Source organism: Carassius auratus, chromosome 25 (assembly GCF_003368295.1).
Source record: "Carassius auratus strain Wakin chromosome 25, ASM336829v1, whole genome shotgun sequence".
NCBI classification, from domain to species: Eukaryota; Metazoa; Chordata; class Actinopteri; order Cypriniformes; family Cyprinidae; genus Carassius; species Carassius auratus.
This window is the reverse complement of record NC_039267.1, coordinates 4721498-4737402: the sequence shown is the minus strand read 5'-3', so window position 1 is coordinate 4737402 and position 15905 is coordinate 4721498.

The following is a 15905-nucleotide window of genomic DNA, read 5'->3' as shown; positions in this document are numbered from 1 at the left end:
AGAGCGTTCTTTTATTTAGTTATTTTTTTGGTAACATTTCCAGGATGACAACATGTGAAATCTCAGCGATAAGAGAAGGCTACGTCTTTGGAGCCTGGCCGTCATGCTTACGCGATAAGACAATCTCTGAAGGAATGGCTGCTGATGGCTGATTCATCTGAACCCTTGAGGATATGTGAAATTAAATAAGGTGGAAAACAAGGTCAGCAATGGGCTTTGGGCTTGAACTTGCCTGCAGGTCGCGAACTATGTAATCAACGATCTTCTTAATTCTCATCTTTATTGCAGTCAAGATGCTCCTCTTACAGTCTGAGCTCAAATGAGACTGTTATCTTGTATCTGTGGGATGTCAACTGTATTTTTTGTGCTTCACATCAAGGAACTTTTCTTGTTTCTGAACAATCTTCAAAGGGTCAAGGTTGGGATATAGTTTCAGTGAGCCTGCTGGTAAATGTTGTTTGGTCAGTTTGTACCCAATCTTACCTCATCGAAGCTTTTAGTAAGGCAAAAGCTTTACAAGCTTCCACTTCACAGATCATATGACTATGCCATTGAACAGCTGCCAGGCATCTTTTCAGAAGTGAGGGGGACAGAATACACACACACACACACACACATTGCAATATAATATAAAACATTACAATAGAACATTTCTGTAACCTATAGCCTACCAGTCAACAGTTTTTGAACAGTAAGATTTTTAATGTTTTTAAAGAAGTCTCTTCTGCTCACCAAGCCTGCATTTATTTGATCCAAAGTACAGCAAACGTTTTAGAAGTTTTTACTATTTACTGTTTACTATTTGAAAATATTTTACAACGTAATTTATTCCTGTGAGCTGAAGGTGAAGGTTCAGCATCATGACTCCAGTCTAGTGTCACATCCTTAAGGAATCAAATCATTCTAATATGCTGATTTGCTGATTATCAATATTTTAAACCTGAGTAAAAAAAAATCAGCATTCTTTGATGAATAGAAGGATCCAAAGATCAGCATTTATGTGAAATAAAAAGCCTTTGCAACATTATACAGTATATCATTCAAAATTATAGATATTTTTGGAAAAGAAATTATAGATATGAATACTTTTATTTAGCAAGCTTTAAAATCTCAATAAATAACATTTTGAAGTATATTCAAATAGAAAACAGATATTTTAAATAGTCTAGTAAAAATATTTCAGTTTACCGTTTTGCTGTACTTTGGATCAAATAAATGCAGGCTTGGTGAACAGAAGAGACTTGACTGGTAGTGGATACTATAGGCAACTTTAATTGTTCTCTAATTTCTAGCTTTAATTTGCTTAGAAGTATATAACTGCTTGACAATAACAAATATATTTTTTAAATATACTACAAACACTTATTTATCACATAAGAAGGCAGAATAGTTTCAATACTGTAATAAATATATGTCAATTAGCACTGTTTTGTTGATATACTGTATTTATCACCTGCTGGATGAAAAAACATATATTGTCGCAATCGTATATTAATGTCTTCGTGTTTCCAAAAGTTTAAGTTCTTCTGTCAAAACAACTGCTTTCAAACAGCGCTAGCTGGACACTTTTGCCCATTTTAGGAGTTTCCTGATATGACTTTCTGCGCGAGAGCACGCTCCGGCTTCGAGGATGATGAAACACACACTGCAGGAGTGTTTAGGGCTTCTGGGTCCGAAAAAAATATAAGGTCATGTGCAGACTTTTCTGTCTCTTTGAGTTTAAATCTATATTTATTCACACCAGCTCTTGAAAACATCTATGGGAACACATTTGACTGAAAAAGTGCGGGGGACGAATTTCCATGATATTAAAAGTTGGGGGGACACGTCCCCTGTGTCCCCCTAAACCCCTGATTTCATAATTGTGACTTTATACATCACAACTGAAACTTTATAACTCACTATAGACTTTAGACCTCATAGTTATGACGTTATACCAAATGTGACAATTGCAATTTCACAATTTAATTAATTCTCACCTTTTTCATTAAAGCTTTATTAAAATCTGAACACTTTCACATATTTAAAACTTCAGAGGTCAGATACTCTTAAACATGATGGTGAACCTGCAACTTCAGAGACACAAATCTCCTATTCAACCTTTCAAAAAGACTGTTTCCGCAAAGGTTTGCTTCGTCAACTAGCATCCAGCCGCCTTTCTGCAATGGTGTACAAATTGACCTCATTTGAAACCCTGTTGAGTGGCAGAGCAATTTTGAGATGTTCAAGACCAGGTGAGGGTGACCGAGAAGAGGGAACCATGTCCCTCAGATAAAGAGAGAGGAGAGATACGTCCATTCGCTGAGGGCAGGATCTAAAAGTGTCAGAGGCGAGGGAAGACAATTGCGTCTTTAAGGGTTTCAGACTAAACAGCTTATTTGTATTCCAGCCGTACTGCGCGCCTCCTCACGTGTGACTGAACGAGGAAGGGAGGCTGAGAGTGATGATAGTGGGGAGGGAGGTAAGGAGAGAAAGAGAGAGAGATGAGCCTAAATGTGATGCAGCAGAATGCTGTAACAGAACAGGCTTTGGTAGATGAGGGAACACAGGCAAGTGCAGACACTGTGCAGTCGCGCACATGAACACACACTGAGACATTAATAGAAAAACGAGAGAGGAGGAAAGCAACGAATGGCAACTTAAGTCCTCAGCGCTTCGGTTTATGGACGTACGGTTTCAAAACCTGAAGTCAAGGTCTTCTCGGCGGGCACCTCAAGGAAAGACTTGCGCCAAACAACATGCGGCATCTCTAATTCATTCCACAGGTGAGGGAGGAGAATTGAGTGAGTCATTTCGCTCAGAGAAGATACGGCCCTGAACTTCTGCCCTCTTAAGGCTGAAAGAAAAGTTCAAATTACATCTGGGTTTGAATAAAAGGAAGCTGTTTTTTGCCCCCCCCCCCCCCCCCCCCCCAAAAAAAACGGATTTTGGAAGCTGCGTTTTTTTTGTATCTGTGCACTGAATTGAAACTACTTTTGTGATAATGTCCCAGGAAATTGCAAGGTCAAACAAGCAATTTTGTGTGATCTGTGAGCACCAGGGCAGAATGAAATGACTGGAATCCAGCATGTCATTACACTGACTTCACCAGTGGTGAGTAACTTCCGGAAAAACTTTTATGGCGTATTTAAATTATTATGCCTCTCAGTTGTTGGATATTTTGGCTCATTTGTGAGCAACAAAAACTTAAGCATCCATTTTATTTTCATTTATTTTATTATTGTTTAATTTGGTCCTTCAATTAGTACATGAATGCATTAGACACTTTTATCTAAAGGGATTTAGAAGACATCTTTTATCTGTATACGTGCTCCTTTGATTTCAAACCCATGACCTTGGTATTGTTAGCACAATTTGGTACCAGTAACAGCAACACTTTAAACAGCATTCGAAAAGAAGGTGATAATAAGAGTTGGCTCTTTGTAAGCTCTCTCAAACTCAGTTATCTAATATAACAAAGACATAATTTCTGTCACAGTATTGGAGGTACTATGAATGACATGTGTTTGTCTCATATATGTTAGCTCATTGACCTCAGAAAACACTTTGGGCACATTATAAGAAATGGTGATGTACCAAGAAATCTAGAACATTAGAGAGATTTAAGTTTGTCCTTAAAGTTTCTTTCTTTTTTTTATGGGAAAGGACCGCGCTTTGCTCATTTAAACAGACAATTTGTTGAATTACAGCCATATGCTGCATATCTGTAATGCTTTCTGGTTGACCAAGAGAACATCTGAATGATACTGCATTCAATTAATACACTTTATTGATGCATTTCTTGGAAATCAAACCCATGACCTTTGTTTGAGTTACACACCAAGTAGCTTCCTGGTATGAGACCGCTAATCTGGGACCGATCTGCTGAACTTGTATAATGAGTCACTTCCTGTGGTGATTGGTGCGCAAATGTCCAGGTGGGAATAAAACTCCACAAACTCTGCATTCATTTGATCTTTGGGTTTTATCAAGTTTGAGAAGAAAAAAAATAACCTTCTGCAGATTAGCCTCAGGCACAAATTCATATAATCTCAAAAATGCAGTTTTAACGGCTTCAGAAGCAAGACTATGTTCAGACATCACAGAGAAGTGAATCTCTTGAGGGCTACCTTCCAAAACACTCTGCAAAATCAATGTCCAATGTCAGTGTTCAGACCAACATATATAATATATACAATATATATTATAATCTTTATATGCCTAAAGATTTATTAAAAATTGGAAATTTGTTATTTCCTAAATGTTCTTAATATTTGTTTTCTCTCTGACGAAAACTGTCAATCTCATTCATGTACATTTAAATATGACATTATTGACATCAAACCTGGTCCAGCACATTTTAGAAATTGAGTTATATCAAGATTAGTATTTTTCTAGATGTCTTTTTATGGTGTTGTTTCAATCTCTCTCTCTCTCTCTGACGCTGATCTAAAATCTAATTCGTGCACATTTAGAAATGACACTGTTTTGGATAAGAAGTTTTTGGAAAAATTTGATGTGAAATGTGTTGGAGGCATTTTTTAGATGTGCTGAAACTCTAGGCAAGACATCTGTGAGATTAATGGCATCTCAAAGGAAAAATCGTAGAAAAAAGTTTCCATTTTCTCTGTATTTAATCGTACTGCTGTCAAAAGCGAGCAATTGCGAAATGAATAAACGTTTTCATTTGTGATTTGTTCTTTGCCTGAAGTTCTAGTTTTTCTCCACTTAGAGCCTCACAATTTCATTGTATTTCTAATAAAACTGGCAATAAGCTTTGGCGACAACAAACTAGGCATTTCTAGTCTTGTAACATAACATTTCCCGCTCTCAGATGGGGTTTGACGGTTTCACCCAAAGACAGAACCGATCTCCTCTTGTCTCCCTGGTGGTCCTCAGAGGCACGCTGAGACAGTTGTCTTGATTATGTTGTTAGTAGAAGTGCTCATGCCGTCTTAATGCAATTAGGGATGTGACAGCCTTCTCGGTGAGTTATGATGTTCAGTGCGCTGCACAGCTCAGTGTATCACAAAACCCATGACACCACTGTGAATGACAGCGTAATAACTGACATTATGAAAATGAATGTGGAGGTAAACTCCTGCTCCTCTGTGTCTATTGTAGATCACAGACAGGAGGTGGTCAGAATGTAATGCAGCTCATACTGGGATATTTTTTTAGCCTCTAGGAGTTTTACAGTAGATGCAGTATGCAAATAGTGGGTTGGATATAAGATATAGTCTTTTTTGGTTGAGCTGTCCCTTTAAGTACATTAAAACATCAGTCACACTGGCCTGTTTAATAAAACCCTCCGTCTGGATAGAAGATTTGTCCTTTCTAGGGCAAAGTGTGTACCTGAGGCCATCTGTAGCTAGTGTGTTTATGTACAAGCGTGTGTGTGTGTCCATCTGTTAAAATGCACACTTGTCTTATTAGAGTCTCAATGTAACCGTATCCCTGTCAAACGATGACAGCTCTATTTCCTATCCGCCCATATTGGCTGATCGAGTCTGTCATTGGTGCATTTGGACGATGGCGGAGTACATTCTATGAGTTGCTCGAAAACATACTATGGTTTCTCAGAGGATAATTCTGTTGCTTGAATGATGCTCTATACAGCTTATGTGACTTAATGGAGTTCTTAAAATGATCTAATAATTTATACATGCATATTGCTTTTGTCTGAACATTGAAAGTCAGTAGGACACTGAGACAATTTCCAAAATATCTTTTTTTTTCCATTTGCAAAAGAAAGTCAGTCATATAGGTTTTATACAAAATTTATAGTATTGGCTCTTCACAAAATTCATTTTCCACAGAGATTCCATATAGACGGTTTCAACGGCATCAACATAAACAAACGTTAATGCGCGTGAGCGCTTTTGTGGACCTAACTTAACTTCCGGTAGACTCCAAATAGAATCAACGCAGTCAAGTCCCTCTAGAGTAGATATCATTGATAACAAACAAAATATGTTTGCTTCGTGGATCAGGCGAACTTAATGAAAATGCAAATTCATTCTTTGCCAGCAGGAGATGTTTTAAAGCATAGACATAAAGCGCGAGAAATAGAGGTTTCCCCAGTAACAGCTGTAAACAAAGCAGAGCTGGTACGCTCATACGCTGCTTTATCAGGCATATAACATGCAAGTCCTACTTCAGAAATACAGCGATATAAAAACAACTGTGCCTCGTTTTGATATTGAAACATAAATGTAAGAAATTATTATTATTAAACGTGCAGTACGTTACGTAATGTTACCTTACTCATGTTTATTTAACGAAGCCATTTTGAAAATCGATCAGTTTTAAAATTGTGGCGAGTCTCCAAAAATAAATAAATGTATGGGAAACACATCCCGCAGCACAACCACCTTAGCTCAACTTCAGTTTACGCATCACCTTGGCTTTAACTGCGTTTGTAGATGGCACCGCAGCCAGACCGATATAACACAGACCGGAAGTTAACATAGGTCCAGGTGCGTGCGCCCGATGAAACCGCCTATAAGCCCCCACCCCCGCCCCCTCCCCATGAAAAAACTTCAAGGAACCATCAATGCCAATAAAGAACGTGTAATTGTAGAAAAATAAGAGGATAGAGTTTATAGCATTAACATGGACATACCATATAAAATTTAGCCTGGAAGAATTTGATAAGAAATAATCAAGTTCATAATAAAAAGAAAAAGTATCATTTGAGCATGTTGCATATAAGAAATGATTCATATACAGCCAAGAAGTTGAGAGGAGTGGAAAAACATTAAGTTAAACAACTCAGAATATGATTTATAAGTCGTTCCCTTAAAGTTGACATTCATCTAAAACCAACCATTTATTCAATACATGCTGTAAATGAAAATGAAATATTAGCAATGAATATTGGCTTTTCTTTGTGTACAGCTTTCAAACAAATCAGTTAAAACACCAGCTAGAAATAAACAACTTTGGCTCATAATTAAAGCAAATCCACACGTCTGGCAGGAAGGGATGAAAATAATTGTTTTTCCATGCAATTGGAGATGCCCAGGGGGGTCGGATTAAAAACGCTTCAGGCTGCTTCATAAACTACCCTCCCTGATGCCTTTGAGATCTGCCTTTTAAAGAAATGACATCAAAACATGGTCTTTTGCTGGGAGTATCTCTCTTCCTCAAAGGCCTGAGACACTGGACGCCTTGCATCTCTTAATTGGAACTGATTAAAATTTTTAATGTTGTTCACTCCATGCTGCACTGTTTGTAGTTCTTTCCTGGCCTTCTCCGACCCTTATTGCCCTTTGATGAGCAAACAGCGTGTTTTTACTTTCATGACATTTTTAACGCCACTGTTTACTAAATGTCGTACTCAAATTTTTCCAGGTCAAATGGCAATGTCTTTGAACTTGTGTTTGTTTTTACTTTAGGAGACCAGGTGTAAAAAAAAAAGACTGTAAAATTATACATCGTAACTGTTTTAAAATAATCTATTGATATTTTGTATAACATCATTTTATTGCTGTTTTAGTATCACTGTTATATTTGTTTTTGTTAATATTTTTAATTAATTTTTATTTTTATATTTTCTGCTATTTGACATTTATATGTCTATCTATCTGTTTTAGGTTTTTTTGGTACATCTAGTTAAACTAAATTAAAATGAGACGTTGCCTAGAAAGTTGCTGAACTCAAATGTATTAAATAAAATATTTGTGAGAATTTTTTTTTTGTAATTTTACGTTTTATTTTACTTCAGTTCACATTTATTTTATAAGTCATATTTAGTTTTAAGTCATACAATTTTCAATTTGTTTTAGTTTTAACTGAAATAAAAGAAGTACTTTAATTTACATGAAATGTAGATTAATCTAAATCCACAAACCAACTTAATTTGGGCTGAATTTTCATTATTAACATATTAGTAAAGGTAATTATTGTTTGTCCAATTTCTGGTTTCATGTCTAATACGATTTTCAGGCTGTAATTGGGAGAATCTTGGCAGAAGCCATGTTGAGTGTCACCATAATGTGAAGGTTGTAAATGTTTTGTGCTAACAGATTTACTACAATTACATAATGTGATAAACAGAGAGCTTCCTCAGCACTGCCGCAACCTCCCGGTTCCTCATATCAGATCACAGAACTTGCGGTGAAGTGCTGATTGTGCATTTGTGGGGCTCTAGGGAGATTTACACGCTGGTGCGCTGAAGCCTGTCGCTGTCACGCTCATTAACATCACATATCTCTGCCCAGGCCTTGTGTATTAGTCAGAGGGACGATTTGAACAGTTTGTGTTGTTTCCCTGTAGTAAAAGTTCAGATTATCCTGCATAGTTATGCCTTTGATATCACTGCTGTAAACAGCACATTTTCCATCTTCAGAGAGGGGCAGTCGGTGTTTTGATTAGAAATGAAATAGATTCCTTTAGGGCAAGTGTTGACTTCAGGAGTATAAGTCATCATAGATTTATGAGGGAAAATGATCAGAAAATGCATCAGTGTTGGAGCTGAGCTTTATGCGATGAATTAAAAATGAATTCGGGCTTAAAAGTCCAGATGAAATAAAGTGACCCTTTTACTTTCATAATGGACATTTTTTATCTTATTGTGAATTATTCATTGGTGCGTGATTTTACGAAGAATGTGAAAACCATTTTGAATCATACAGTGAGTCATTGATTTAGCTAGCTTACATGCAGCTTGAGTCTATTTTGATATGTAACAGCTACTTTCATTATCAAATGAATTCCTGATGTTTAAAATCATTTCCCACCCCATTTTTTCACCTAATTGACAATCCATGTTCAACTCATTAAAAAAGTCACTTTCTTGAGGAGGAAAAAGAATAGAAGCTTATTCTGAAAAAATAAAATAAAAGGGACTTTTATTTCACAATTATGATTTTAATCACAAGTTATTGTTGTACAAACTGTATCTCTATGCTAAAAATGCATTTAAGAATATTGAATTCAGGCTTGATATCATCAGACTGACACATTTTTATGCAAATAAAAAGACTCTAGAACTCTAAACTCTAGATTCAAATTCCTTTTCTGATTTAATACTATTTTCTGTTATTGGTTATGCATTACTTTGAAAAATGTACTTGACAAAAGGAGTTTGACGATGACCTTTAGTACCAAGTTGGATGCGATAATGAGGTTCTTACAGAGACGTGCAGACAACGTCATAAGAACGATTTTGCAATATAATGTGAAAAATCCTTATCACAACCATTTTGCAAAAACGTTTTTTACAATTTAAACCCACTCTGCTTTCCGTGCTGTCAATTAAAGTCGAAAAATGTCCAACAAAATAAGCTAAAAAAGGGCATAGAAGTGATTTTCTATCTCCTGGAATTAGAACAGGGTTATATTTCCTCAGTTGATAGTCAATACATGAGGATGTTGTAATCTGTTTAAGAATCTAACAAACCGACTAACCTGCTGCTGCAACACGATCTTGACAAACCCGGTATCTGGTACATCTGTTAATCAGAAGTCTGTTTAATGCCGTGAAGTGTAACGCAGCATGAAGTGTTGGAACAGATTGAAACAGAGAAGGAGAAACTCTCAGCACTGATGTATCTGGCAGACAGGACCGTGATTATTAAGGAACACCTGTTCAGCAAGCCAGGGCAGGTCTTGCAGACTGAACACGGGCTAATGAAGGTCTCCTCTGGTTAATTGTGTAAACTATAAATAGAGGAAGAAGATGGTGCCGAACACAGGCGTGATCCCCCAGTGTCAGGTCTTGGACTGTTGAGGTCAGATCTCCTCCTTGGATCGGGAACACGTCTGTGACCTGTGCATTTGTGTGTGTGTGTGTGCATCTTTAAATTGCTGGTCTTTAATTATTCTCGGGGGCCATTTGAATAAATGGTCTTTTGCAAGGTATGACCAAGAGACTGTCAATTGTGATAAATGCCCATAGCTAATAACCAAAAGCAATGTGGGAAATAATTTTTGTTCTGTTTTTCTTTTCTTTTTTTTTTTTTTTTAACTAAATTCTGTATGTAGTTTAAGTCAGAATTTGGATATTTTACATTTATAATTAATATTAATGTTGTAATATTAAGGTTGCATTATTTTAGGATGCTAAGTTGTTTGGCAAAAACTTTTTCCAACTATATAATTTGGTGGAATTAAATAATAATAATTATAATGATGATGATGATAATTATAATATGATTAAATGTATTAAATTTATGTAATTTTAGGGTTTGAAAGCTTCTTGTTCCTATAATGGAATTTGAACATAAATTATGATTAAAGTTTGAAAGTGAAAATATTTTACATTAAAAACTAGTAATATTTTATTTCATTTTATTTTATAATTATATTTAAAATAAACCTATATTAATTATTTTTAATATAATGTTGCATGTTAGCTACCCTTTCTCTGCACAGTAAAAATTTACTAAAGGATAACTCAAGTACATTTTAAATAATAATAATAATAATAATAATAATAATGATAAAGTAAAACACTATTTCCTTTTTTTTTACTTCAAAATTTCACATTTAATTCAATTTGTTATTTGCTGTTTCTTTTTAATTGTTTGTGAAATTTACTAGAAAACTGTTTCTACAACATTTTTCCCCCCATTGACTTGGTAATAATATGTATTTTATTTATTTATTTATAGCATCATGGTTTTTGAAATCAGATTTTCAACTTTTTATAAAACCAAAAAGCCAGTTAAGGCTTTGCAAAACAAAGCCTTATATACTGTATTTATTTATGTGCTTAAATTGCTAAATTTATACAAGAACCCAGTGTAAATGTATAAGTAACCTTAAAAAAAAGGGAACATAAAATAGTCTGCTCTTGTAAGCTGGAGCACAAAACAAACAAATAAATCAGTGAAAAAAGTAAATGAGAAATGAATGCAACTGTAAATGAATAAATATTTGAACGGTCTCTGCAGTCTCCAGGAGACCGTTCAGGCAATAATTGAATAGAATAGAAAAAAAAGGCGCTTTCCACCTTGAAAAGAAATCACACCATATCCCTAGGAGATAGAAAATTTTCCCTCTCCAAAACGACACTGCCTATCTTTATGGTAAGGCCTTACTTCCTTACGGAAATATATATATAAAATAGCATATATGTTCGCTTGCTTTTTATCTGCATGGGCACAGAGGCTTTGGCCTTTACAGACCGCGGTGGGTTTGTGAGTTTGCAGTTAAAACACTCCAAAGTGGCAGAAGTTTCAATCGATAGGACTCACTTCAAACCTCATGCAATCAGTGACCTGGACAAAATACTGCTGACCCCTGAGATTCCAAAACAAAAACAGCTAGGAGAGAAAGCAAGCAACTGAGGACACTATTCTTGGTAGCGCAATTATACAGAGGTCCCGTTATCTGCATCCGGTAAAGGTTGTCTTATGAGTTGGTTTGTTAAAATTCATAATTACCTTGCCTGCAACTAAATAATTAAGAAGTCACAATGCGTCAATTAAATGAAACAAGTAAAGTTGACAAACAGGAGATTATGTGTCAAGATTTTGAGGCTGCGAGCAATTGCCCTATGTCACGTCCAATTATATCTGTTATTGTTTACCAAGTCTATGCCAATTATGGTTTGGGATAACTCTATCTGTGCCTAGCCAAGTCTTCTTCCATATCCGGATATTCTTTTAGACACAGCAGGCTTGATTCATTATTTGTTTATTTCTTGAAAGTGAATAAATAACAAACGGTTGGTTGTTATTGCGAGCACAAAAACGCAGCAAATCGAAATGCATTGAGTTTACATGGGAAGCTGTTAAAAGCAGGTATCTGCAGAGATACGGGAAAATGCTCTCGCCCCCCTTCAGAGGGAATTATTTATGTCAGCCTACACGAGTGAACGCTCCCTGCTAAATGAGCCCCAAATCTTCCCTTTTTCATCTTAAAATTCAGACCAGCAGCTCTTGACAAACCAAGTATTCCTCTGTTGTTATTTTGATTTCCGAAGTGCTTTTATGGAAGCATAAACAGTGTATCCTTTTAAACTACTGAACCATAAATGTTTTATGGCGCCTTGACAAGTCGTATTAAACTCTTGCTCACTGATGCCTGATTAATTAGAGGAAAATAAAGTGAAGCTGCTTTAAGTTACTTGCTATGTTCAACAGTTCCTCATAGTAATGCAAATACATTGACTGTCACCTTATTTCACTTGGCCTATCACTCAAGCATTACGTTTTTTTCATAAACATGCAACTTTATAGAAATTAGTGTCTTTAAATTGGTATTTATAAATGAAAAATTGTGTTTACTACCTGGATAAATGCACCAGTTCAGATAGAATCTGGAGGTACTTGTGTGGCCTATGTAGGGGGGGTTCCCTTTGTTGTCATCTTTGCCGAAAAGGGAATTTCCAGAGGTTGCTGATTGGCTGGAAGTTAAGTAGTCCTTGTAGTGATACTCGAGTTGAATTCAGAGATTTTCGGACTTTGCCAAATTTAACTCAGAACACAAAAGTGTTCTACTAGTAGTAGTTTCAACTAATGATTTTCCTCATGGGTTAGTCATGATATGCTGTGTCTTTGACCGTTAATCTTGGTTGCTTGCCCCAAATTTGATAATCGCTATCCTGAGTTGGGATTATCAATAGGTATTATTATTTTTGTTGTGCTAGGATCAGATTTGAAAACATCCTGCTGTCTTGGGCTTTTCTGTGGAATTCGACTCCTCGTGTTTCAACCATGTTCTTGATCGAATCTTAAATTGTCTGATTCTCTCTTGATACCCTGCACTGTCATCAACATTTCAAAAAGGCATTTATCAATGGTCATCTTTTTTGGCTCCATTAGCCTGTTCTCTTCTCTGTTGAACCACGAACCCAAGCAGCAGGGCTTCCTCTGAAACTACACTGTAGAAAAGTATGACATGTTGTTGCAAACCCCACAAATCATGTCCACATAACTGTTTGTAAACTTACAACACCTTAGAGATTGTTAGCAAGGTCAGCAACAAATCTGCCATTAGATTAGCAGAAAAAACTAGACCAAGCGTGGCGAGAATTTTCAGGCATCAAACTGAACGAACCGTAAAAATGGATACCTTAAGTAATATTTCGTACAAGGCCATGAAATACTCTCTCTTGGGCAATCGGGAACAAGCATACTTGTGTTTACTTCTTGAAGCATAAGACATTTGTGTTTTCTAGTGCTAGCACTGAAAAATATCATAAGGAGCTCTGGCTAAATAGTGTAGTAGAAAACAAGGTTTTGAGGTACAATAAACATGAATCTTATTAGTTTTTACACCATCACTTGCTTAGCAATTACATGTGGTGGCAGATAAAGGTGCCACAGAATGCAAAAATCACTTTTATAAGGTGTTTGAACACAGTGTTTTGGCTCCTACCCTAAAAGTGGCAATTTCAACAAAGCTATAAAAGATTATCAGTGGGGTATTTTGAGATTAAACTTAACATACACACTCTGGGGACACCAGAGAACAATTTAAAATATTGTATCATTGCATTCTATGGCATTTTTGAACAGAGCCACTGATGGAACATTTTTTTTGAAAGTCAGAAGAATGTTGGAGCTTCCAGGGAACCCATTTGAAAGGGATATTGCGATACTGTCCAGAGAATGAACAAGATGGACATCACAAATGCTGAAGAGTTGGTCAAAGCTTTTAATCCAGGGGTCTGAACAGACGGATCCCACATTGGGCTGTCACCGCTTCATTTCCTGTCCGGTACTTTCATGACATCCTGGTGACTCATCAGCGGTGAAAGCCATCAAAAGGACCATCAATCAGGATTTAAGGAAGCAGTGTGACATTGGCTTGGAAAAGAACAGTCTGTACACAGCCGATGGGTTTGAAAACTAGTTGTTTCTATTGAAATACAGTAAATAAATGAATACTCAGTAATATAATAATAATAATAATACTAATAATAATAAAATAAATGTAGGAAGCCATTCTTACTGGAGTTGTAAACTAAATTCAGATTTGAATTATTGGAATTAAAATGCATATTTTATATTAATAATTGAAGTTAGTTTTTTTATATTGATCAATATATTTAAATTTATTATTTAATTAATTGTATAATTAACATTTTACATTAGGTTGCCTCATTGTTTATTTTCCAACTGAATAACTTGGTATATATATATATATATATATATATATATATATATATATATATATATATATATATATATATATATATATTATAATATATATATATAATACACACATGTACAATTTTTTATGTTTAAGTGCATTTTTTGCACATTAGCGTTTAAAAACTAGTTTCTACTGTAAATACAAGTGAAATCATAGTTGTATTACAATTGATTACATTAAAATTAAACTAAACAATTTATATTAAATACCCATGCAGATAACTAAAATACTGCGTTTTTGACAATTTATTCCTTCATAGTTATTACAAAATAACTCTGTTTTGATTACCTCTGAAATTAATTTGACACTTATTAAAACCATTTTCGTACATCAGAGGCTGTTCAGGGAAGGTACTGAAATGTAAACAGAATATTAAGATTCACTGTATAATGTATTTATCTTCACTCCCAAAATGTTTCATTGACATGTATCTGAGATGCCTGTCAACTAAGCATATTTTAAGAGTTCCTGTTTGTCTAATGTCTTTTACCGCAGTCTCCTGAGAGAAAAGTGAATGAATAATTGCAACATGACAGTACTCAATTGGAATCTTGATGTATCACTAAACCTAATTAATATCGTATTGCCCAAGTACCTGCCACTTCTCACTCCTACTGAGCTGTGGAGATTATTGAAGGGCAAATGCACGTGTATGTGTGCGTTCACAAGATGAAGTGAAATGCTTGACTAATAATGCTCTAATCTGTACCCATTTCCACACTGAATTTGCAGAGCAGGGTGTCCTTAGGGGAGTTCGAGCTCTCTGAGCTAGAAATGGCGTCCCACTGCGCTGAATGAAAGGTAGGACTAATAAGAAAAGGACAGGCTGTACTTCTCGCAGGCTTTGTTTATCTAACAGAATCTCTCTTGTCTAAACCACACCTTCTGGACCTTCCTTCGAATGAAATAAGCACATAAAATATGTGCTGTTGCATGGGACAACTTCAGAATGAAACTGTCAAATTGGTGTCAAATCAATTTATTATTGACATGCTACAAAAATTAATTTTCAGTTAATTTGCAGTTACCTTGTCTTTCTGTGTGCCAAGAAGTTCCCTATGAAGGCAAAGCAGAATTAACCGTTAACTGTATTAATTATTGTTTTGCACGAATTGGTTAGTAAATAATTCGATAACTCGCACATACAGACAGTCGCTTGTTCATTTCTATGAATTATTTAGTGTTTTGAACAAATAGGCTGAGTGAATAGTTAAAGAGCTATTTTTTCATAGAGTGAATGGTAAATTATTTGCATCACTTTTGATGGGTTTTGAACGAATTGTTTGAGTGAATAATTGTTTTGATTGGTTTTTAATGAATCAGTGTTTCTGCTTAATGGATCAGTCTTTCTAAACGAATCGAATGAATGCATGCTTAAATAGTTTGTTTCTTAACAGTGTTTGGAACAAATCATTTGACTGAATTGTAAATGGCTCGTTCACTTTTAATTTGTTTCTCAGTGAATCATGATTTTTAATGACTCAGATTAGTGAATGATTAAATGACTCTCTGATTTTGACCAGTTTCTTAATGAATCAATGTTTCTAAACGAATCTGCGAATCGTTAAAGGGTATAACTCATTTTTGATTTGTTTCTTAGTGTTTTGAATGACTCGGTTGAGTGAATGCCTAAAAGATTGAGTCACTTTTGATTGGTTTTTCTCAATGAATCTGTTTCTGAATGCATTGGATGAGTGAATGATTCAATAACTCAAATTAAAAAAGCATCACTCCAAAAATCACATATTCTCTGTGAAGTACTATTCTAGTGTCTAGTATTTATTTATTAATCAATAAAAAAGTATATTCCATAT